The sequence below is a fragment of the Urocampus carinirostris genome, chromosome 4 (genome assembly GCF_059441175.1).
Source record: "Urocampus carinirostris isolate Australia breed hairy pipefish chromosome 4, RoL_Ucar_1.0, whole genome shotgun sequence".
Lineage (NCBI taxonomy): Eukaryota > Metazoa > Chordata > Actinopteri > Syngnathiformes > Syngnathidae > Urocampus > Urocampus carinirostris.
In genome coordinates, this window is record NC_142352.1 from 8904585 (window position 1) to 8928033 (window position 23449).

The 23449-nt window shown below is 43.2% G+C and overlaps 1 long non-coding RNA gene across 1 annotated transcript; it reads right to left on the reverse strand.

The window, feature by feature from the left end:
- Nucleotides 1-2020: 2020 nt before the first annotated feature.
- On the reverse strand, nt 2021-22875 carry LOC148366787 (uncharacterized). Its single transcript, XR_015850183.1, has 4 exons — nt 22800-22875; nt 3455-3575; nt 2641-2741; nt 2021-2543 (listed from the first exon to the last, which is right to left on the reverse strand). It is a non-coding gene; the product is annotated as an uncharacterized LOC148366787 (long non-coding RNA).
- Between the last annotated feature and the right edge of the window lie 574 nt (nt 22876-23449).

The following is a 23449-nucleotide window of genomic DNA, read 5'->3' on the forward strand; positions in this document are numbered from 1 at the left end:
CGCCAAACGCTGCAGGTTCTGATTCGCTCCCTGTCCCTACTCAAACCCAGTCCTGTCATCCCCTGTGGTAAGTCCGTCTGCGAACCTTAGTGTATACGTGGCAAGCCTTTTTCGACCCTGACTGTCCCATTTTAGCTCCCGTTTGTCTCCGGCTAAGACCTGTTTTGTCTCTGACCACATCTGCTCTCCCGTCCCGGCTTACGACCCATTTTTGATCCCGACTACGTCTACTCTCCTGTCCTGGCCTACGACTCGTTTCCGACCCCGACCACGCTTTGCTCTCCCAGCCCTAGGCTTCCGTGTTCGGATCACAGTCCGAGTGCGAGAGCGACAGGCTTCACGCATCCAGTGAACCCCGGATCGTGGGCGCAGCCCTTCCATTTTCTTTCAATAAAGACTTGTGGTAAACGTTACGCAATTGGGTCCTGTTTCCGTTCTGACAGTTTTATTATTTAATTATCACATCATCACTTTAATAATCATATTATTTAATTAGTTGTTATACATGCACTGTATGTTACATACATACCATATATTTTTAGGCAGCAGTTACTTGAGGAAGTAGAATTGAACAAGGCCTGAACTGAGTTGAACTATGGGGACAAGGCCAAAAGTTGAAATCCCAAATCTGCCCTCAAAGGTGTGGTCATCAAAGAATAGTATTAAATAAATTAAATTAAATAAAACAACAAACAACATTGCACAATAATCAACAAAGTAACTAACATTAATAAACTTCTGAAAAAGCATTTCATTTCCAGCCTCCGATTTTACCCACATTCTTATAACTCCAAATTCAACGAATGCTAAAAGAATAGTGGGTTGGGGGAATAAAGACCCTCCTTAAAGCCAAGACGGGGAAATTTGAAAAAGCCTGACTACGGACAAGTTAAAGTTGTCAGCAGCAGAGAGCATGGGGCCAAATAAAGTAAGCCTTTACTCGAAAACATCACGATGATAAGTCTAATAAGCTTCAGTGTTTTTCGTTGTTTTTTTAATGTGCCGAACAAATACTGTACTTATGTAGATTTTGCCTTGTGAGGTGTCATCACCAAAATTAAACACCAGCTTCAAAAAGCTGTGTACATATTGCAAAACATGCTCATTGCAACCATTGATATTAATAGAATTGAGAGGCACTGCTTAACATGATACTTTGCTGCCATCATGTGGGCGTTTTGAATATCTGCAACTACCTTAAACCTTAAATTTTTCCATTATCAAACATTTTATAAAAAGTGCCACTGAGCCACTAGGGAGCGCCAAAGAGTTGCATGTGGCTCCAGAGCAAGATTAGCGGTTGATGTGTCCACCTTTTGTCATGATTACTGCAACTCCTGCAGGTTCTGATCTGCTCCCTGGCACTATTTGAACCCAGTCCTGTTTGTCCTGTTGTCAGTCCGTCTGCAAACCTCAGTGAATACTAGGCAAGCCTTTTTCGACCATGACTCCCACCTGTCCCCTTCTTGCTCCCGTCTGTCTCTGGCTACGACACGTTTTGATCCGGACCGTGTCTGCTTACGACCTCTTTTTGCCCCCGACTACGTCTACTCTCCCGTTCTGGCTTACGACTCGTTTCCGACCCCGACCACGCCTTACTCTCCCAGTTCCAGCTACCTACCCGTTTTCCGTCCCTGACACCGCCATCCCTCGCTACGGGAGATCTACTTCTGTGTTCGGATAACAATCCGAGTACAAGACCGACTTGCTTCCCACGTCCAGCGAACACCGGATGGTGGGCGCAGCCCTTCGTCTTTCCTTCAATAAAACTTATGAGAAACATAATTTGGGTCCTGTTTTCGTTCTGGTCCTGACACCTTTGTTGGCGATAGTAAGTATCTATATAGCCAATCAGAATGCAGACCACAATGCCTGATGGAAATCCCAGAAAGAAGCGAAACTGCATTTAGTAAACCGCAATACAGAAAGGGATTACTGTAACAGAAAAATGATACAAAAGATGGACAACATTTTCTGCCACTGGGATAAGATTTCAACTAAAATTCACATGCAAACATTTAGAAAAGGCTTAAGTAACAGATCACAGACTAAATTTGGATTATGTTACGCACAAAAGAATGGAAATTGAAAAATGATGGAAGGCCACCATAACAAATGACATTTGTTCGAGCTCAGAATAAATATATTAGAACAGATGGCGTCTGCTGTCCAGTGTAGTTCTAAAACGCATACATTATGTTCAATTAGAACCTGATCTGAATTATGCTTTGCATGCATGAATGCAAAACACAAAGCGTTGTTTCGTTTGCCCCTTTGTGGCCCAGTTTTATAGAAAACATTTGTAATACTGAAACACAGTGTATAAAACTGCTGAAGTAGCCTAAAGACATAAAGCCAAAAGACATACATAATAGAAAGACAATCACGAATACACGTCAAAGAAAAGCCCTTGCGAACAAAGCGAGGTTGGGACGGGAGACGGAGCGGGATCGGAGTTCGGAAGCAAGTCGGGTAGCCGGGACGGGAGATGGAGCGTGGTCGGAGATTGGAATGTGTCAGGTAACTGGAGACAATCGGGTAGCCTGGGACAGGAGATTGATACAAGAAGTGGAGGACGGAATTGAGCAGGGTACAGGAACAGGACGGGACAAGCGGGAGCCAAAGTCAAAAAGTGCTTGCCTTTCCTGTGCTGAGGTTCGGTGACGGACTGACCAGGAGTGAACGAGAATGACGTGCTCAAATAGGAGGAGGAGTAATTAGGGAACAAGTGGCAGCTGGGGCTGAAAGAGTGAGCGCTGGTGAGGGCAAATCATGACAGTTATATTTGTATTTTTGTTGCATTGCTGTAACAGTTATTACAGAACTATTTCATTTTTTTTATCCTGTTAACGTTTGAATTGTAGTTCTTTAAGCCTACTACCAATTAAGCATATCAGGTGATGTGCATCTCTGTAATGAGAAGGGGTGTGGTCTAATGACATCAACACCCTATATCAGGTGTGCATAATTATTAGGCAACTTCCTTTCCTTTGGCAAAATGGGTCATAAGAGGGACTTGACAGGCTCTGAAAAGTCAAAAATAGTGAGATATCTTGCAGAGGGATGCAGCACTCTTAAAATTGCCAAGCTTCTGAAGCGTGATCATCGAACAATCAAGCGTTACATTCAAAATAGTCAATGCTGCATGCTGGTTTAAGATCAGGTAATTGTGTAATTTTGTAACTGTAATCCTGTGCAGTCCTTTGAGACATTTTTGTGATTAAGGGCTATATAAATACATTTGACTTGACTTTTGACTTTAATAAAAAAGGATAACTTTGTCGAGCTTAAACTCTTTGTGGTGTGTTTATCGTAAATATAAACAAACTCAAGCGGTGAAGTTTCAATTAGTCTGTGATCACGACATTTCCAAGCAAAAATAATTGTTTATTTAGTTATATTTAGTGGCAATGGATCAATACTAATATTCCCAGTATCGCCCACCCCTACTTACCTCTGTCTGCCAAATATTGGTGTGGTTGACAGCTGCATCGACTGTACAGGTGTCATCGACCTCTATTACTGTGCAAATGATCTTGTAGGTCACGGAACGCTCACAGCAGGGACAGGTTGAACTAATAGCATTAGCATGAATTAGGAAACATTGAGAGTCAACGCAGACACAATAGAAGATGACAGTAATGCTATAAAAAATGCTATATACAGTATTACCCCTGTAAGCGTAGTTATTGGGGGTAGAACGCAAAAACATGTGAAGTAGCGACACCCCTTCAAAAAAGCACTAAGGGTCAAACCTTTCTTGAGTTGACGTCCTAACCGACTGAGAGTATATGGCCGTAGCAAAATAACAACTATAGATCTACAGATATAAAAACAGACAGAGAATTGCATTGTAATGAATGGTCTTTATTGTCATTATGCAATAGTACAACAAAACTGGAACGCTTTTAAATAGTTGATTTAGAGAGTGGCTCGCTAGCTACGCAGTAGCATTGGGTATTGAAGGATTTTTTATTTTATTGACCATAAGGGATTTAATATAATACAAATTCAATTGTGTTGAATGCAGTGGGGATTTTTCACAGAAGGCTGAAGGTCGCGCCGTTCGAAGTGTAGAGTGTTTTGGCTGGGGAATTTTGATAGCGGGGCGCTGACGAGGGAATTAGGCCTTGTTTTGATAAACGCTTGGCATTGCTTTGAGTTGATAAGCTTTCTTGTTTTGAGCCCTCCAGACATGGCGGCGTTTTGTCTTTCGGCGAGGAGGTGGCGACTGGGTGGAGGCCACGTGAGAAGCCTTCCGGCGAGGAGGAGGTGACGTTGGCACCTGGCCCGCCTAGGGGGAGGAGTTCCTGGCAGCACGCCCCATGGGAGGGGCCGATGTCCCGACATGTCAAAACAACGGAACACGGAAGCGACAAGACAGACAGACAGGAGCAGATGCAGACAGGATCGGAGAACGGGAGAGGCTCGACAAGACTAATTGAGATTCAGATTCAGATTCAGATCTACTTTATAGTCATTCTAGTACACGTGTATACAGAACGAAATGTCGATACATCTGACCCGCACAGTTTCCTCGAATGTACAGATATAAGTAAAAGTTGTATTGTATTATGGCTACGTATAGTATTTTACCATACCATAGTGCCGATAGTGCAAGAGGAGTAGCTAACCAGATGTGCAAAATGGGCATTCAGGTTAACAAGTCAGGTAAACAGTAACATTAACACTGTAACAGTAAATAACAGTAATTAGATTAATCCGACAATAATTCGGCAAATTCTATGAAATTCACTTAAGAAATAATTTAAGAAAATAAATCTGCCCCCGTGTGGAAAAGCCTGTCTCTTGTCAATATGTTTCACTAAATTAAGAAAACGAGCATGCATTTGTTAGGAGGATAAAGTTTGTGTTTGGTTAATGGAGTCAGATAACTAATCTGAACGATTTGGTAAACGCTAAATTTATATTATAGTTTAATTACTAACAGTATCCATGATGAATAAAATCCAACCGTCCTAAATGTAGCGGTTTTCCTTTAGCCGTTTTTACTTGCATCTTTTCACGGGTAATGGATCTGGCGTTGGTGGGATACAGGTTCGGTAGAAGTGGCTGATTCGTAGCCATAGCAATGGGCCGGACCTGCAGCAAAGCTATTGCTTTCAATTCCGATGCCGCCACAGTCCATTCCCAGACCTGATAACAATCCACGGAGCACCCTCTAGTGATCACCGTTGCTCTCTTCTGACTGTCCTCAGAGTCTGATTTAAGTGAAGAATTTTCTTTTTGATTTAACCACTGCTGAAATACTAGTGGTAGCTGTAGCCGAACTTCACGGTTGGTTTTGATTGGACTGACTTGTTGACCCGCCTACCATGAAGCATACACCAGCCTATCACAGTCAGGCACACAGACAGTCACGCCCACCCAACACACACAAATACAACCTGCCCCCGTGATGAAATGAAATGAAATTATCTGCATTTATATAGCGCTTTTCAAGTCAAAACTTCCCAAAGCGCTTTACAGTGTGCTTCACATTTCCCAATACCGGCCGTGCAGCCATGTAAGGCGCTAACCTGCTTATTGGGGGCATTAGGGGTTCAGTGTCTTACCCAAGGACACCTCGACATGTAACACTGAGGAGCCGGGATTCGAACTGCGATGTCTTGATCCCAAGACGAGTGCTCTACCTCCTGAGCTACTGCCGTCCCGTGAAAGCATTTGCTATGCGCTGTCTGCTGCAGAACACAATATGCGATACTTAAACACAATTTAATTTAAAATCCAATAAGCAGTGAACCAGCTATAACTGAAGCATGTAACTTTGATCATGTTGTATTTTATTAATCACAAAGAAAACGTTTTTTTTCCTACGGCCAAGGTTGAGCACTTTTGACAGTTAGGTCACTAAATGCCTTGATCCTTCTTCTTTGTTCTATCTTGGCTTTCTCCCTACAGTCCCATGTAACTGAAGACTGAGATAAAAGTGTTTGATGCCAGGAATTAGTGACATCTCTGCAAGAAACTTCTTTTAAGAAAAGGAAAAAGGAAACTGACTGTAAGTTAGGAGGGAAGAAAACAAACCCGAATCAGCCTTGATCTGACAGTTCAAAAATGAGTTGAAGAAAGACCTTGAAGAAAATAGTCACTTATTTTTTCCAAATTTTTAGAAATGTGATACAAAACAGTTAAACTAGAATGACTGTGCACCATTAGAGCTGTGAAACCATTTTGGGTGGCATTTTCCTTTTGGGCAGGATCATTCACCTTTGAAATCAAGTCGAGTCACGTTTATTTCTATAGCTATATAACAGAACAACACTTTAAAATTAAGTTTATTCTAAATCTACTTACATCATTCATTGCATGTATATGACACCACTGTTTTCCATCTACCAGCAGTATGTACCTGGATTTACTCATATTCATTCGTGCAATGTTTGTGTCGCGTCATCTGCTACAAGCCAGGTGAACTCCTCTTCCCAAGATGCTTTTAATGTACGTTTACGTTTTGTAGCGTCATATAATTTATTAGCTTCTTTTTAATGTTTCTTCTGAGGCTGAGATTTTAATTCCTAACCACTTATCCATTTTTCTTGGGTTGTCTGTGCGTCTACTTTGGAAAACGATATGCAAATGCACGACCTTATAACGCTCTGGAAAGTTAGGAAGCACAAAGTTATTTGATGCAGGCTTCTGATTGGCTGCCGGGTATGCAAATCGCCAAACAAACCGAAATTCAGAAAATCTCCAAACCGAACGAAAATTTCGAAATCGGAATAAAACAGACATTTGTTTTGAAAAAAAAAAATCTTTCTTTTTTTTTTCTTGAAAAAGTTGTCGGCTACCCAGGCGGATACGTTCTGTAAGTTGTACGCCCGACGTAAAAAAGATGCATGCCCCAGGCGTCCGGAAGGCGTTATTTCAGTCACTGCTAAATCTTTCTTTTTTTCTGTAACTGTAACAGAATGCAATTACATTTTTGCCTTTACATTTATTCCGTTAGGGCAGCAGGACGGTGCAGTGGTTAGCGCGTGTGCGGCAGAGTTCTGAGGTCATGAGATCGAACTTCCTGTGTGGAGTTTGCATGTTCTACCCGTCCTTGCGTGGGTTTCCTTCGGGCACTCCGGTTTCCTCCCACACTCCAAAAACATGCAGGTAAGGTGAATTGGCCTGTCCGAATTGTCCCTAAGTGTGAATGAACGAGTGAATTGTCTGTCTCTGTGTGCCCTGCGACTGGCTGGCAACCAGTTCAGGGTGTCCCCTGCCCACTGCCTGAAGATAGCTGGGATGGGCTCCAGCACCCCCAGGACCCTACTGAGGATAAGCGGTGCTGATAATGGCTGGATGGATGGATTTATTCCGTCGGCAATGGCCCTTAAATGAGACAGCTTAGAAACTGTAAAAACATTCCACATACACGATTCCAACAACACCAACGCTGCAACAAAGCCCGAGTTCAAACCTTGCCCTTATCGTGTGAAGAAGACTAATTCCCACACGCATCATTGATCTTAGTAACAACTCTCTGAGCAGAGAACTAATAAAACAACTGTTGCTCTGAAATGGTTCCTCTGACATGTATTGAACCAGGTCTTAGGGCTACGTGAAAAAAAAGATACCAAGAGACAAAGTAGCTCGGCATGACCCATTGTTCTGAGAGCCAGCACAGGAAAACCCGAGTCAACTTTTTCAGAGTTTCTGGCATCATCCAAACACCAGCTGCTTTTTCCGCTCGCTTCTGCGATTGCTACACAGCACTATATACTGTAACCCTTGTCAAGTCATTTCTGATTTACAGTGTGTGGGAGGGCGGGCATAGGTAGTATTCACGAGGGATCTTCCAGCACAAAAGTTGCAGCTGAGTCTTGGATGCTTGTATATATTTGCTTTCATGTGCATTTCCCAAAAGAGGAGACAAAAAAATGAGAGTGGAAGTAAAGAAGGCTGCAGGGTAAATGAGGCTGAACCTCCTCGCACAAGGGAGCGGTTCAAAGGTAGACTTTTATGAATTCAGTCCGCTTTATAAGATATATGTAACAAGTTTCGAATGTAAATGAGTTGCTGCGTCTTAACTTAATTACTGTGGTCTTAACTTCATTACTGCCATAAGTAGAAATCAATGTATAAATAAACAATAATTGTAAATCTGCCAATGTATTTTGACTGGCTCCCATTCTGTTCCCGTACTGTCCCTGTATCCCCGTTTCCTGTATTGATCCCCTGTCCCTGGCTTCCCGATCATCTCCGGTTATCTGACTTGTTCCATCTCCGATCCACGCTCGGTCTTCCGTCCCTGCTGCCCGGCTTGTTCCAATCTCCGACCATGCTCCGTCTTCCGTCCCGGCTGCCTAACTTGTTCCGATCTCCGACCACACTCCGTCTCCCGTCCCGGCTGCCCGACTTGTTCGGATCTCCAACCACGCTCCGTCTCCTGTCCCTGCTGCCCGACTTGTTCCGATCGCCGATCCACGCATTGTCTCCCGTCCCAGCTGCCCGAATTGTTCCGATCTCCGATCCACGTTACGTCTCCTGTCCCGTCTGCCCGATTTGTTCCGATTCCCCGACCTTTGTTTGCGAGGGCTTCCTGCTCCTCTTGCCCAGCGAGCACCGGATCGCTGTCTTTTTCCTCGATCCCTCAATAAAGCGTTAAACGTTAAGCATTTGGGTCCCCTGCTTGCACCAGTCGTGAAAGTCGAAGTTCTTAGCGCGCTGGAGATACAGTATAGACAAAGTATAGACAGTATAGAATGTTTACACACAAACTAGGAAGAGGAAGAAGATTTTTCTTCTTTGGTGTGGATGCTGGGTGACCTCTCACAGCGCCACACGCTGGTATCGGCGGAAAAAAAGCACTCCAGTACTGTCCTGTACTCAGAACAAGTGAACACAATACAAAATCTAACTTACACCAATGTCCGGATATTCTTCGAACTCCCGAAAAAAATGTTAGTACCTCTATGACTGCTAACGACAATTCAAATGACTGATTATGACAAACTGCAATTGAGAACAATTTAATATAATGATCATAATCTATGGGACTTGGAAAACGATATTTACCCAGACAATGATTTATTTTTCAGTATCCACAGTGACTGTTATTACTATACAGATGAACAGTCCAAAAATACCATTGAAACAGATAGCAAACTCTCAAAAATCAATTTCTACAGCAGGAGTCTGCAATATTCAAGTCATTTCACTAATCTATGAAAAATTGTTGCCACATCAGAGACATGGATCAAGGATAACAGATGAATGGATTTTTGACCTAGATGGGTACAAATTTAACTATGTAAATATTAAGAACAAGATTGGAGGAGAAGTGGCTGTGAATGTGGAGAAAACCTTGAACTATAAGGCGGTAGAAACTATGACAAGTGCGATGGACAATTTGTTAGAGTGCATACCAATTGAAATTCGTGAAGAAAAAACTGAAACTGTTAACTCGCTATAAAGCTTCTGGCTGAAGCATCAAATCATTTGCAAACTCGAAATAGGAAATGTTTTAAAAAAAAAAACGAGTCAAAAGGTTTTTTTTTTCCCCTGCGGTGTTAATATTGATCTGCTGAATCCAAACTAGAAGAAAATCACTGAGGAATTTGTAAACACAGTGTATAGTTTCGGTTTATATCCAAAAATCACCGGATCAAGTGGTATCACATCCAATCATGCAACCCTAAATGATAATATACCGTAAATTCCGGACTATAGAGTGCACATGATTATAATCCGCACCCACCACATTTTAAGAGGAACACTGATTTTGTACTTACACAAGCCGCACCTGTATATAAGCCGCATGCGCCCACATTAAGAAATGTAACACAAACACAAAATTAACCCAAACCCGACTTTAAGTCCCGCGATTGAAACTGAATGTTCTTCATTAAAGTACACAGTCCAAAAATCACAGCCGGCAAAATGAACGGAAAATGATACCGGTACTTAAGGTTTGATGCAGACCTGCAGAGTCCGGGTCCCGTTGAAAGTAATCCAAGGAAAAAAGTGTATATTTCCAAAGGTAAGGGTGGGAAAAATATATATCCGCTATTGTCCGCCGCGTCTACAAACAGGTCTCACCTTTACCCCACTTCCCGTCACCCCGCGTTTGTTCCGCCCCTTTTTTTTCTTTCGCACGTGCAAAACACATCAGAATAAGTGTCTAAAATACAAATAAATACATTACAAAAATATACAGTTGCAAATACATTTTATACATGGTTACACATATTTACAAAGAAAGACGGTACACCGAGAGTTTTCAAAGCTTTGATAATAATGATATAACTTTCATCCCAAACGTGCTGGTGACAGGGCAGTAAATGGTAGCAACATGCTAGCAACATGCTCGCAACACAGTAAATGGGTCTGTTAAAAAAACATACCGTACTTGTAAAAATCACGGTAAACCGTCCTCATCTTCCTCCTTGGAACAGAAGCCATCAAAGTCGTCTCCCTCAGTGTCGGAAAGAAACTTTGTCATATAGACGTCGTCCCACGCTCCCAGAGCCTCACTCGTGCTGTCACTGTCGCTGGAACTCTCATCCACTCCTGATTCTGTGCCCTCCTCTCCGTCATGCAGCAGACCGGCTTTTCGGAACCCAATGGTGATGGTGGATTTTTTGATATGCCTTTCTTTTTGCATTTTGCATGATGAGGGTATGTTTATGCTAATTTAATTTATGCACGAGCCAAGAAGTTGCAGTCTTCTTCGGCGCATATATTCCATCAGTCTAAGTCTTACCTTTTGTACTCGAGCGCCGCTGGCGGCCGTTAGAATAATTACATAAATTGGCCGCATCACTGAATAAGCCGCAGGGTTGAAAGTTTGGGAAAAAAGTAGCGGCTTATAGTCAGAATTTACGGTACTCACCAATGACTTTGACAACAATTAAGAGAGTAGACTGCTAGTCAATGAAATCAGTTACCATCTACGATTTTTTTAGTCTATGGCAGGAACTGCAAGAGAAATCAACCAAATGAGAAAATACAATACCGACAAATGAGGACAGAAAAAACGATGAGTCCATCTAGTGTCACAACCAGAACAGGAGGAAGACCCAGATATGTAACGTTTCCCACTCAAGCTTTATATTACGGGAATGGGGCAGTCATGCATGTTAACACAAACGCCAGTGATTCGGCCATCGCTGGGCGGAAGAAGTAAGGCAGAAGTCTGGCGTGGAACAACAGGAAGCCAGAGGCTGACGAGATCGATACCAGTTACACGAGCAGATACCAGACACATGTGGTCGATACCGGACAGGACGGGACAGACAGGATTGATATCAGATACAGGTGACTGGAGCTATATATAAGACAGGACGAGACCGACAGGATTGATACCAGACACCGGAGACTGGAGTTCGATATCAAACAGCACGAGATCGACGGGGATGATACCCGATGCTGGAGATTGTAGGAAGGTTTCAGACATGGCGAGACAGATGGGATTGATACCAGTCACTGGAGACTGGAGACTGATATCAAACAGGAAGAGATAGACGGGAACAATACCCGATACTGGAGATTGTAGCAACCCCAAACAGCACGAGATAGACGGGTATGATACCCGATGCTGGAGATTGTTTCAGACAGGACGAGACTGACGGGCTCGATACCGGACAGGATACACAAGCAGGATACCGGACAGAGTCAAACATCTTGCGGGTGCAGAGGTTCGTTGACGGACTGACAAAGGGTGAGTGAGAGCACTGAGCTTAAATAGGAGGGAAGCCAATCAGTCAACCAGCCGCAGTTGGCACAAAACGGGTAGGGCCAGATGTGAGCCATGGGCAACTGTGCATTTAGGAAAGACTTACTTGGGCAGAATTGCGAAACTGTATAAAGCACACATGATGTAATTAGACATTTTTAGGAATTTTCATATCACTGTCTGATAGAAATTGTCCAATAGAACAGTAGGAAAAAAAAATACACAAATCGTCCATGGATCACAAAGGAACTACAAATGTCTGTGAAACAGGTCAATGGACAGTGGAACAGAAACGTTAGAAAAAAGGGTTGGCGCCAGGAATCAAACAGGAATCAGGACAGGGTTGAGTCAGGTGTCGAAAAGTGCTTGCCTAGCGTGGGACTGAGGTTTGCAGACGGACTGACACTTGTTCACAGGAAGACGGGGGTTTAGAAGAGATGAGCGGCCAATCAGCGTCCGAGGCCGTTGGTGCCAAAGGAGCAGATTCAGGTGCCCCGCATCAGTAATCATGACAGGAACATTTCCACACAAAATGAAAATACCAAAGGTAGTGTCGCTGTATAAAACGGGGGATGGACACCACTCCATAATCTACAGGCGTGTCTAATTACTTCCACAATTTTCCAAATGATTGGAAAAACATTTAACAATAGATTAGAAAAAAAAAAATTATAAGCATAAATTACTCTCTGACAGTCAATACGGATTCAGATCCAACAGCTCAACATCACTTGCATTAATTGAATCCATTGAGGATAATACAAACACAATAGACCATAAACAGTATGCAGTCAGAATATTCATAGACCTTAAAAACTCATTCAACACCAACAATAGTAATTTATGAATCAATAAACCGGGACGTTATGGGGGGAGTACTGCACTAGGTGAGAAGTTACTTGGGAGACGGGAAATAAATATGTGAAGTTGGGAGAATATACATCCTCATGCTTGAGTATTGCTTGTGGCGTCCCCCAGGAGTCAGTACTGGGTCCTCAACTGTTTAACTTTTGTATCAATGACATTTGAAAGGTATCAAAGATATTAAAATTGGTATTGTTTTGAGGCGTCGTTGCTGTCATGCTGTATTGATTGATACTGGGTTCCAATACTTTTTCCATGAACATATCATGATCATTTAAATAATTTACCCTCTTGAGTTTGTTTATATTTACGATAAACATAGCATAAATACTTTAGGCACTAAAAATCATTTGCATTCAATAAATACAATTTAAATAGTATAAAACATACAGTTATATTTATTTTATGACTGTTACAAAAGCCAAGAGAGTAAAATAAAAAAATAAATAAATCAGCAACATAATAAAATACAAATATAACTATGTTAACGTGTCAGCTATACCTTCCATTGCACAAGATTTTAAAAAAATAAAACAGTGTAAACTATACAATCTTAAAACCTTTACCAGCACAAAACATAAAATACTTGTACTACAACAACTGTGAGAGAGTCAAGAGTCAAGAGAGTCAAACGAACAAAAACGTCAGCAATGTAATGGACAAGCCCTTTTGGCTCTGTTACCTTAGTGACAAAAGATTTGCAGGTTTTTGTTCAGGAACAGTAACATGTTTACATTTAGGTTGTTGCTCCTTGTTCTATTTAGGGTGAGATTTTTTCATGTGCTTATGTAAATTTGCCACAATAACAGACCACTTTTTCACAAAAACGACACCTAGAATTGTCCTTTTATGTCGTTGCATAAAAAAAAGACCATACCACGCTGTGCTTCTTGTTTGCCTCTGTCATATTTAGCTTCTGATGCCTGGCAGGCAGAATGCATCAGCAGGACAGGTAGGCTGAAAGGTTATAAAAGTGTGCCTGTCAGTCACAAACTCAGGCATTAAATGCCGAGGGTGCTGGATGCGAGAGAAATTGGTGGATGGGGTGAAGTATAGATGCCAGGACAATAGTATCGATCTGATCCAAGTACTCGCTCAGTATTGATAATATTGATATTTGAATCGATCCACACACCCTAAGCCAACATAGTTTATTGCAAGAAGACTTCGTTCTTTCATGAATCACCTGTGCCCGCTCATTTTGCGCCTACCGCTGCCGGCTGTGATTGGCTCCTTGTCCCTATTTAAACCCAGTCCTGTCAATCCCCTGTGGTCAGTCCGTCTGCGAACTTCTGTTTATACAAGGCAAGCCTTTTTCGACCCCGGCTCCCGCCCGTCCCGTTTTTGCTCCCGTTTGTCTCTGGCTACGACCTGATTTGATCCTGGCCACCTCTGCTCTACCGTCCCGGCTTACGACCCATTTTTGTTCCCGACCACGTCTACTCCGCTGCTTACGACTCGTTTCCGACCATGACCACGCTTTGCTCACCCAGTCCCGGCTACCGAGCAGTTTTTCCGTTCCTAACACCGCCATCGCCCGCTACTGAAGATCCACTCCCGTGTTCGGATCACAATCAGAGTACGAGAGCAACTTGCTTCCCGCGTCCAGCGAACACCGGATAGCGGGCGCTGCCCTTCCTCTTTCTTGCAATAAAATTGTGAGAAAACATTACGCGATTGGGTCCACCCTCTGTGCTGGTCGTGACACATTCAGGGCGATTTAAAGTATTCCACGATAGACACAGAAGCCTACGTTTGCATTTCAAGTAATGTTTTGATGTCTCTGTTCTTAGCTGTGTATGCCAAAATGATCACATGCAAGGTGTATGCAAATAAATTCATTTAAAGTGACAGTGGCACATTCTAAGAAAAGTGTTTCAAACTGCTCTAAGCCTGCAGCAGTTTGGAGGCAGGGGAGTGGATTCCTTGTTTCCATGGAAACCAAGGGAACAAGTGAGAAGGGGGTGCCACAATGAAGAAGCGAAAGGTGAAATCACCATGCAAATTATTTGACAACATATTATTCTTCCCAAAATAAGAGTGCACGCGCCATACTCTCTTTGCTTTTATAGAAAATGCCCGGCAGAGGTTTTATGGTCTTCGTCTCAGCGTGCGTTCTGCATTATCCACAAAACAGAAGATTGTACTTCATCTTATTTTTAAAGACCGCCTTGTCTGATCTGTTTTGGGAATTTCCCCCTACTTCCCTCCTCATTATTTTAGATTACAAGAGAAGGCGCTTTGTTCTAAAAGACAAACCTCCAATGAGTTAAGTGTGCACACGGCGCACAATGTCTAAAATTACATTGTTTTTGGAACAGACGCAGTTAGAGTGTCAGGACCAGAACGGAGACAGGACCCACTTGCGTAACATTTCTCTCAGTTTTATTTTGTGTCCCTTAAGGGCTTTTCTCATTCTTTGCGCACACACACATACACAGTGTCCCCAAAACTTGTTTGTAAGGAAATACTGGAGATTAGAGCCATTGCTGTCCTTGTTACACCCACGATCCTGTGATTGCAGGGTGCGGGTCGCTCTAAACGTGGAAGTGGGACTTGGCAAGCGATGGCGGTGTCGGGTACGTAAAAAGGAGAGCAAAAAAACGTGGTCGGGATCGGAAACGGGTTGAAGCCCGGGAAACAGACGGGAGTGAAACAGGAGGGAGTCAGGGTTGAAAAAGCTTGCCTAGAGTAAACTGAGGTTCGCAGACAGACCGACAACAGGTGACAGAAAGGAGTGGGTTTAAATAAGGAACAGGGAGCCAATCAGAGTCAAAGGCAGCTGGCGCAAAAGGGGCGGGCACAGGTGACTCACATCAGTAATCATGACATCGAGAACAACTGTAGCTGAAAAAAATATTTATGTATGTATGTATGTATATATCTATGTATAAAAAACACAAAAATTAAAATAATTACTGATGAACAAAAAAAAGAGAAAACCCAAAACGATGTTTACCTTTTTATCCTCAACTATTTTTAAAGTCAACAACTCAGAATCCCTAGGGAAAAAATGTATCATTGGAGAACAAACTCCCTCAATCGCTAATTCTGTCACGGAACGGAATCAGGACCCAAATGCGTAACGTTAACCACAAGTTTATTGATAGAAAGAGGAAGGGCAGCGCCCCGCGATCCGGTGCTCGCAGGACGCGGGAAGCAAGCCGCTCACACAACTGGATCGTGTTCCGAATACGGAAGTGGATCTTCCGGAGCGGGAGATGGTGGTGTCGAGGACGGGGAAAACAGGGCAATAGGAGAGCAAAAACGAGTCGCAAGCCGGGACGGGAGAGCAAACGTGGTCAGGGTCAAAAACAAGTCGTAGCCAGAGACAAATGGGGATATCAGGAACGTACGGGTGGAAAAAACGGGTGCAAAAAGCAGGACCGACGGGAGTCTGAGTCAAAGTGCTTGCCTTGTAGAAACAGAGGTTGGCTGACGGACTGACAACAGGCGAGTGAAAAGACGGGGCTTAAAAAAGGACAGGGAACCAACGAGCGGGCACAGAAGATACTAATCAGTCATCATGACAAATTCAGGCTTGAGTTAAGGCTAAAGTGTTAAATCTACAACATGCCACTGGTTTAACCAAATGAATAAAATCTATCATGAAAAGTACAAAATATGTATAAATAATATGATAGTTATTAATACGTATATACTTTGGAAAATTACATTTAAAAAAAAATTGACTTTCATTACAATTATGATACTAATTTCTGGTCTTTTTAAGCATCTGAATGAATTTTCTCTGCAGGGTGTCTGGATCCTCGCTTAGAGATAATGTGAGAAACACCGTTATCCGGAAAGGAACTCACTGTGGAGCTGCTCCTCTGCGTTGAGAGGAGCCCGCTGAGGTGGCTCGAGCATCTGATAAGGAGGTGTTCCGGGCATGATCTGCCAGCAGGAAGCCATGGGGACGACCAAGGACACTTTGGAGAAACTACGACTAGACTAGGTTGTGAGCACCTCGGGGTAAGTTGGAATGAGCTGGACGAAGTGGCTGGGGTACCCTACTGAGGCTGCTAACCCCACCTGACTTCATATGAGCAGTAGATAATGGATGGATGGAACTTGAGGGAAAATGAGAGCTGGGTTGCCCCCAAAAAAGGAGCCACACAGAGAGGACTATTTTAGGTTCAGAGCTCAAGGGGTGCTGAGAACCCAGGGTTTTTGGTTGTTTAATTTTTGTTTTAATTTTATTCAAAATGATTTAGGATCAGGGCAGCGCGGCCGTGAAGTGGTTAGCGCGTGTGCAGCACGGTGAGATCAAACCCCCTGTGTGGAGTTTGCATGTTCTCCCTGTGCTTGCGTGGGTTTCCACCGGGCACCCTGGTTTCCTCCCGCATTCCAAAAACACGCTTGTTAGGTTAATTGGCCGGTCCAAATTGTCCCTGGGTGTGAAAGAGCAAATGAGTTGTCTGTCCCTGTGTGCCCTGCGATTGGCTGGCAAGCAATTCAGGGTGTCCCCTGCCCACTGCCCGATGATAGCTGGGATGGGCTCCAGCTCCCCGGCGACCCTACTGAGGATAAGCGGTGCAGATGGAATGAATGGATGGATTTAGGATCAATCGATACTGTTCAAGGCTGTCATTTACCATCTGTGAACATCAAAATTAGACTTTTAGAAACACTTTTACCACACCATGCCCAGTTTGTACTAATTTATTTCAAATTTCCGTAGTGCAGTGGTTAGCACATTTGCTTAACAGGCGGAAGGTCCCCGATTCAAGGTCCCAGGAGAAACATATGTTGAGTGCCAACAGGCTTGCCCAAGACACACTACAGGAAATGGTGTCAGTATGACCCTAGTGGTTGAGGGATCCAACCAACCCTCAAACAAACATACACACACAGAACAAGACGCATATATCTTATCAGACAATGGTGCATTCCATTCACTTTATAAATCAGCCCTACACTTTAGAAACAGAGCTGTGTTGCCGGACCTTGAGGGTTTGAAAACTGTCAATAACTCTTTGGTGTTGCACTTGGTCAAGCACACAGGTTCTGGAGTCTCTTTTGACCAGTGGTCCTTCGAAGCCAGGTATGAGCCGGCGTAATGGGCCAAAAGACCTTTTGCAACTACTGCTGCTTATTGGAATTGTTAGGGAAATCCGAAGTCGAAGTCAGAAGTTTTAACGTAGTGTGGTTGTGAAACCACAAAGCACAGCGTTTTTTTCCAAGGTTGTGTAGTAAGTGATGGAGTTTTGGCCAACCACAGTTGTTACTGTTCGAGTTTTAAAAGTGCCGACTAATCGGAGGCAAGTTTTAATGATAGCACAAGCCAATCAAAGTGATTCAAAGTTTGCCAGCACCACACTATGCCACACCCACCGTGTGAGCTCATTGAGTGTCTTGGCGGACTCCGTAAACATAGTCCCAGAGTCAACGAACGAGAAGAAAATGAAGCATGCACCAAAGAAGGGCGGTACGTTACTTGTTTAGACCTATTTTGGTTTGACGAAGCGGACGTGCAACAGAAGAAAACTTCCGCGTAGTTGCTAGGTCCAGAGGAAACACAAGTCATTTGTACCAACACCTTAAAAATGATCACGGCATGTAAAAAGGATTACAAGTAAAAGACAAAGAAGGTGCATCCACAATTGGACTGGGAGGTAAACAAACCTCCATCAAAGTGGCATTTGCACCCTCTACCTTTAAGAAAGAAGTTTTGAAAGTTGGAACGAAGAGGAAACTGACCAACAAGTTTGGTGTGGCTGGTCTGGGAGTAAAGAGAAATCTTGAAGTGGAGATTTGGGACTACCTTTAAGGAAGAGGGCTTGAAAGATGGAATGAAGAGGAAACCGAGCAACAAGGTTGGTGTGGCAGGTCTTGGAGTAGGTGAAACATGAGTCTGGTAGACCGAGGCAGAAGAGAAGGCAGAAGGATCATATAGGTCTGGGTTTAGAGTCAGAAGTGGATACAAACAGGTTCCGGGTGTAGGCTTTGCCGACGATCTTTCAAAGATAGGCTGTAAAGGCAGCGCTTTAAATACAGAGCCTGATTGGCAGGGAACTCAGAATGGCTGGTGGTAAACGAGAACAGACAGGTGGAACTGATCGGGGTGCAGTGTCAGAGCAGTGAGATGATTGGTGCTGGTTACCGGTATAGAGAGAGCTCTTGACATGCGGTCTACCCCGCTAGCCGGCACATAAGAATTCGGGAAAAAAAAATCATCAAATGCTCCAAAAATTGCCTGGTACACCTGACGCCAGGTTGGCGCTAGTTGTGCACGGGTCTTAACCTACAACACAACCCAAGTCAGCTGTGATCAGCTCTTGATCACGCATGTGCTGAAAAATGGATGAATGTTTCAAATAGAACCGGGCAGTTGGCTGATTGCCCGTTTTGATTGTTGATTTGACTTTTTCTTGGGTGAAAAAAAGAGCCCAATCCCCATTTCCAACTATGCACGGGAGTTGAATAGATTCTAAGAAAGGACATTTCCGGGGAAACAATTGAAGGTGCCTTTTAATGCTTGGAGTTTCAGTAAAGTATTTTGACTCCTTAAAACCTGAAGGGGTTAAATTAAATTAGTCCCGGTGACTTTAGGAAGAGGGCAGCACGGCGGCGTAGTGGTTAGCGCGTGTGCGGCACAGTTCTAAGGTCTTGGGAACCTCCTGTGTGGGTTCAAATCCAGCTACCGGACTTACTGTGCGGAGTTTGTATGTTCTCTCCGTGCTTGCGTGGGTTTCCTCCGGGCACTCCGGTTTCCTCCCACATTCCAAAGACATGCATTTCAGGTGGATCGGCCGGTCCAAATTGTCCCTAGGTGTGAATGAGCGAGCGAGTTGTCTGTCCCTGTGTGCCCTGCGATTGACTGGCAACCAGTTCGGGGTGTCCGATGCCCACTGCCCGGAGATGGCTAGAATGGGCTCCAGCACCCCCGCGACCCTACTGAGGATAAGCGGTGCAGATGGAATGAATGGATGGATTTAGGATCAATCGATACTGTTCAAGGCTATCATTTACCATCTGTGAACATCAAAATTAGACTTTTAGAAACACTTTTACCACACCATGCCCAGTTTGTACTAATTTATTTCAAATTTCCGTAGTGCATTGGTTAGCACATTTGCTTAACAGGCGGAAGGTCCTCCGATTCTACTGAGGGGAAATATCAGGCATTACATTGCATTCCATCACAAAATTATTGCAATGGTGAGCCATGTGGGCCTGCCAGGCCTTCTTTACTGGCCTTTAAAATATCTGAAACACGTGATGGTAATTGAATTTTGTCCATCAACACTAATTCAATAATTCCAAATAGTTTATCAGCTTCCTTTCAGTGCTTCCCCTTGGCTGCTCTGCTTCCAGATGTGTGCTGTCCTATTTAAGCATTTAACCCATCACATTTCAGATTCAGATTCAGATCTACTTTATTGTCATTCTAGTACACGTGTATACAGAACGAAATGTCGATACATCTGACCCACACAGTTTCCTTGAATGTACAGATATAAATAAAATGTTGTATTGAGTATTGAGTACTAATAATATACTAAATAATTATGGCTATGTATAGTATTTTACAGTAGTGCAAAGTGTGCAAGAGGAGCAGCTAACCAGATGTGCAAAATGGGCAGTCAGGTAAACAGTAACAATAACACTGTAGTGCAGAGGAGAACAGATGTGCAAGGCGTGCTAGCTATAAAAAACTGCCAGTAGTAGAACTGCCATTTCAGCCATTAGTTGTTGCTAGGCTCAGAAATCTATCCGGAGGACTTCAGAAAACCTCCTGAAGGCCCCGAGGCATAATAACAGTCTTTGAGAAAGCTGTTGGTTCAGCCAAACAGAATCCCTGATAGCATCTGAAAGCCTGCTAGAAGGGTTTGAGAAACGTCACAGTTTCACAAAGTATAATTGGCTATGGGTAATCGACCCAAAGTGATAGCGCCAACAGCAGTTATGGCTGCATAAGGAAATAATACTGTTGTGCTGATTTAATGGAAATATGTCGGGCAACTTAGAAGATGGCAAGCCTTTTGCAAGTGGGAAAATGTTTGTCCACTATATATAGCCTAGACGTAAGATCTCGGCCTGGTCAGACCCAAAATGTCAATCATTACGTTTTGGTCGGGCAGAGCTTCTCTCTCATTTACTTTTTTTCTGTATAATTCACCCGTCATTGTTTTTCTGTTTTAATCAAGTTTTTGTTGCAAAAGACAGGCTTTGTATGTAGCACGTCCAAGCAAAAAAATGATATGGTAGGCTAGAGGTAAGATCTTGGGCCCGGGCTCGAATTTCGAGCTGGATTTGGGCTTTAAATGTCGATCATTAAGTCGGGCCGGTTGGGCTTCTCTCTTGCCATTATTTTTTACAGACGCTGCCTTACTTACGAACGAGATACGTTCCGGACGATTGTTTTTAAGTTGAATTTGTTCGTAAGTTGCTGCAGTGCTATATTTTGTATGGAATGGATTTTTAAGGTTTATATAAATATGTCTGAGGCCGGTATAAGTAACCTGTATTGTTTTCTACTAAAAAAAAAACATTTAATAAAATATGCTTTATAAAGATGAAGTTAAGTTTAACTGTCTTTTGGAAGATGAGCTTCAAGAGTTAGGCGACTTCCTCCTCCATGGTAAAACATGGCCGAAAAAAAGGGATCGGACCATTTTCTCAACCACATCAACTTTTTTATTCCACTTTCATTTCAAATGAAACAGCTCGCCTCTTCTGTACACTTTACACTAAGCATATTGAATGGATGCTCGAGATATTAAACAATAAAAATGTCAAAGTTCTTGCTGGAGATACAGTATATAATGTTAACACGCGAACTAGGAAGAGGAAGCCGAATTTCTTCTCCGGGGTGGATGCTGCGTGAGCTCTCACAGCGCCATACGCCGGTAGCGGCGGAAAGAAGCACTACAGTAGTGTCCTGTACTCGGAAAAAGGTACACACATACAAAATCTAATTAACAGCAAAGTCTGGATATTTTTCGACAGCCTGAAAAAAACCGCATGGCCGGAGTAAAGTTTTGTAATTACTTTGGCGGCAATCAAAGCTTCGGGTTTGCTTTGGGCTCGTTTATTGAATCAAGTTAATTTATTGGGTTCAGCCGGGATCGGGTTAATATACTCGCGGCTCGGGCTGGGTCGGGCTGAACTTTTTAGGCCTGATCCTACTTCTATGGTAGGCGTACCTTTTTACTCTTGCTTTAATCCCCTTCGTATAACTGAAGGCAGGTATTGACTATATCTTTTTTTTTTTGGTTTACAATTTTTGGTTACCTTTAGAATTGACTTACGGTTCCCCAAATGAAACTAAATTTCAGTCCAAAACAAAATACAAATAAAAAGTACTACAAAATCAATGAAAATCTTATGCTAAACCTTGTATAACAACATACTATTTGTCCTGCCGATACTCTTTGAATATTCATTTGACAGAGGTGTTTAAATTTGATACCCATTCTTATTATATATATTATACAATAACTTGATTATGAATACAAATGGGTGGCGTGCGTGGTCACTGTACGGCTTGACATAAATCGAGTTCTAACGTCAGTGTTTAACCCCAAATATTTAACATATGATCAATATGACTGACATAAATCTGACCGTAACTTTGTGGTATAAAACTAAAATCCTTAAAGCGCTCATGACCAAAGTACAGAATATGTGTCATCCACTCAAAGCTCAGCCATCACCCTGGGGAAATCCGTGAGACGATAACACACATTTGGAGCTTCTCGCTTGTCTGCTCCAATATCCCAAATGTCAGATTTTTGAAGGTGAGAGGTCCTCAAGCCTTCAGTGACAGCCAGGTAAAAAAAAAAAAAAGAAAAACACGAAAAGTAAATAAAAAAAAACACTCTGAGGTTTGGTGCCGGTCCAAATACTGCAGCATGATCTCAACAAGTGGCATAGAGCTGTTTGTGTTCTCCACGGATATTATTCAATCTCATATCCATTTTAAGGTTGAGGTTGTTGCCACTGATGAATAGTTTACAATTTCATCTCAGGTCAGGTCGGACACAATGAAGAACAAATTGGAAGAACCGGTAAAATGCCAAAACGTCTGTAGGTGATCCACTAGATAATGAAATGTCAAGGCGGTGGACATATAGCGGAAACAGAGTATTAATATTAATCCATCATGCATTAGATAGCACGATGCTTGTCTTGGCCAGGAAATTGTCACAGAGCCTAGGTAATTTAATGCATGTTTTTTTATCAGTCAATCAAAATGGTGACACAATCACACAAAAGGACACATGATATGTATAGTACTCACATTTGAGAGTCTTGTTACCAGGGATAACTGTCATGATTGTCCAAAGCCCTCACCTGTGCCCGCTCGTTTGGTGCCAGCTGCTGCTCGTTGGCTGATTGGTTTCCCTCCTTTTTAAACACAGTGCTCTCATTCAGTCCTGGTCAGTCCGTCAACGTACCTCCGCACTTGCAAGGCAAGCATTTTCCCGTTCTATTCCCGAACCATACTGTATCCTTTATCCGGTATCAATCCCGTCTATCCTGTATCCTCTATCGATCCCTGATCAAAGCCCCGTCATCCTGTATCCAGTATTGATCTCGTCTGTCCTGTCCTGTCCGGTATCCTGTCCGGTATCCTACTCGTTATTGATCCCGTCTGTCCCGTATCCTGTATTCTGTATCGATCCCTGATCCAAGCCCAGTCATCCTGTATCCGCTATCGATCCCGTCTGTCCCGTATCCTGTATCCTGCATCGACCCCTGATCCAAGCCCCGTCATACTGTATCCGGTATCGATCCCGCCTGTCCCGTCCTGTCCGGTATCCTGTCCGGCATCCAGTCCGGTATCCTGTCCGATATCCTGCTCGTTATCGATCCCGTCTGTCCCGTATCCTGTATCATGTATCAGTCCCTGATGCAAGCCCCGTTATCCTGTATCCAGTATCGATCCCA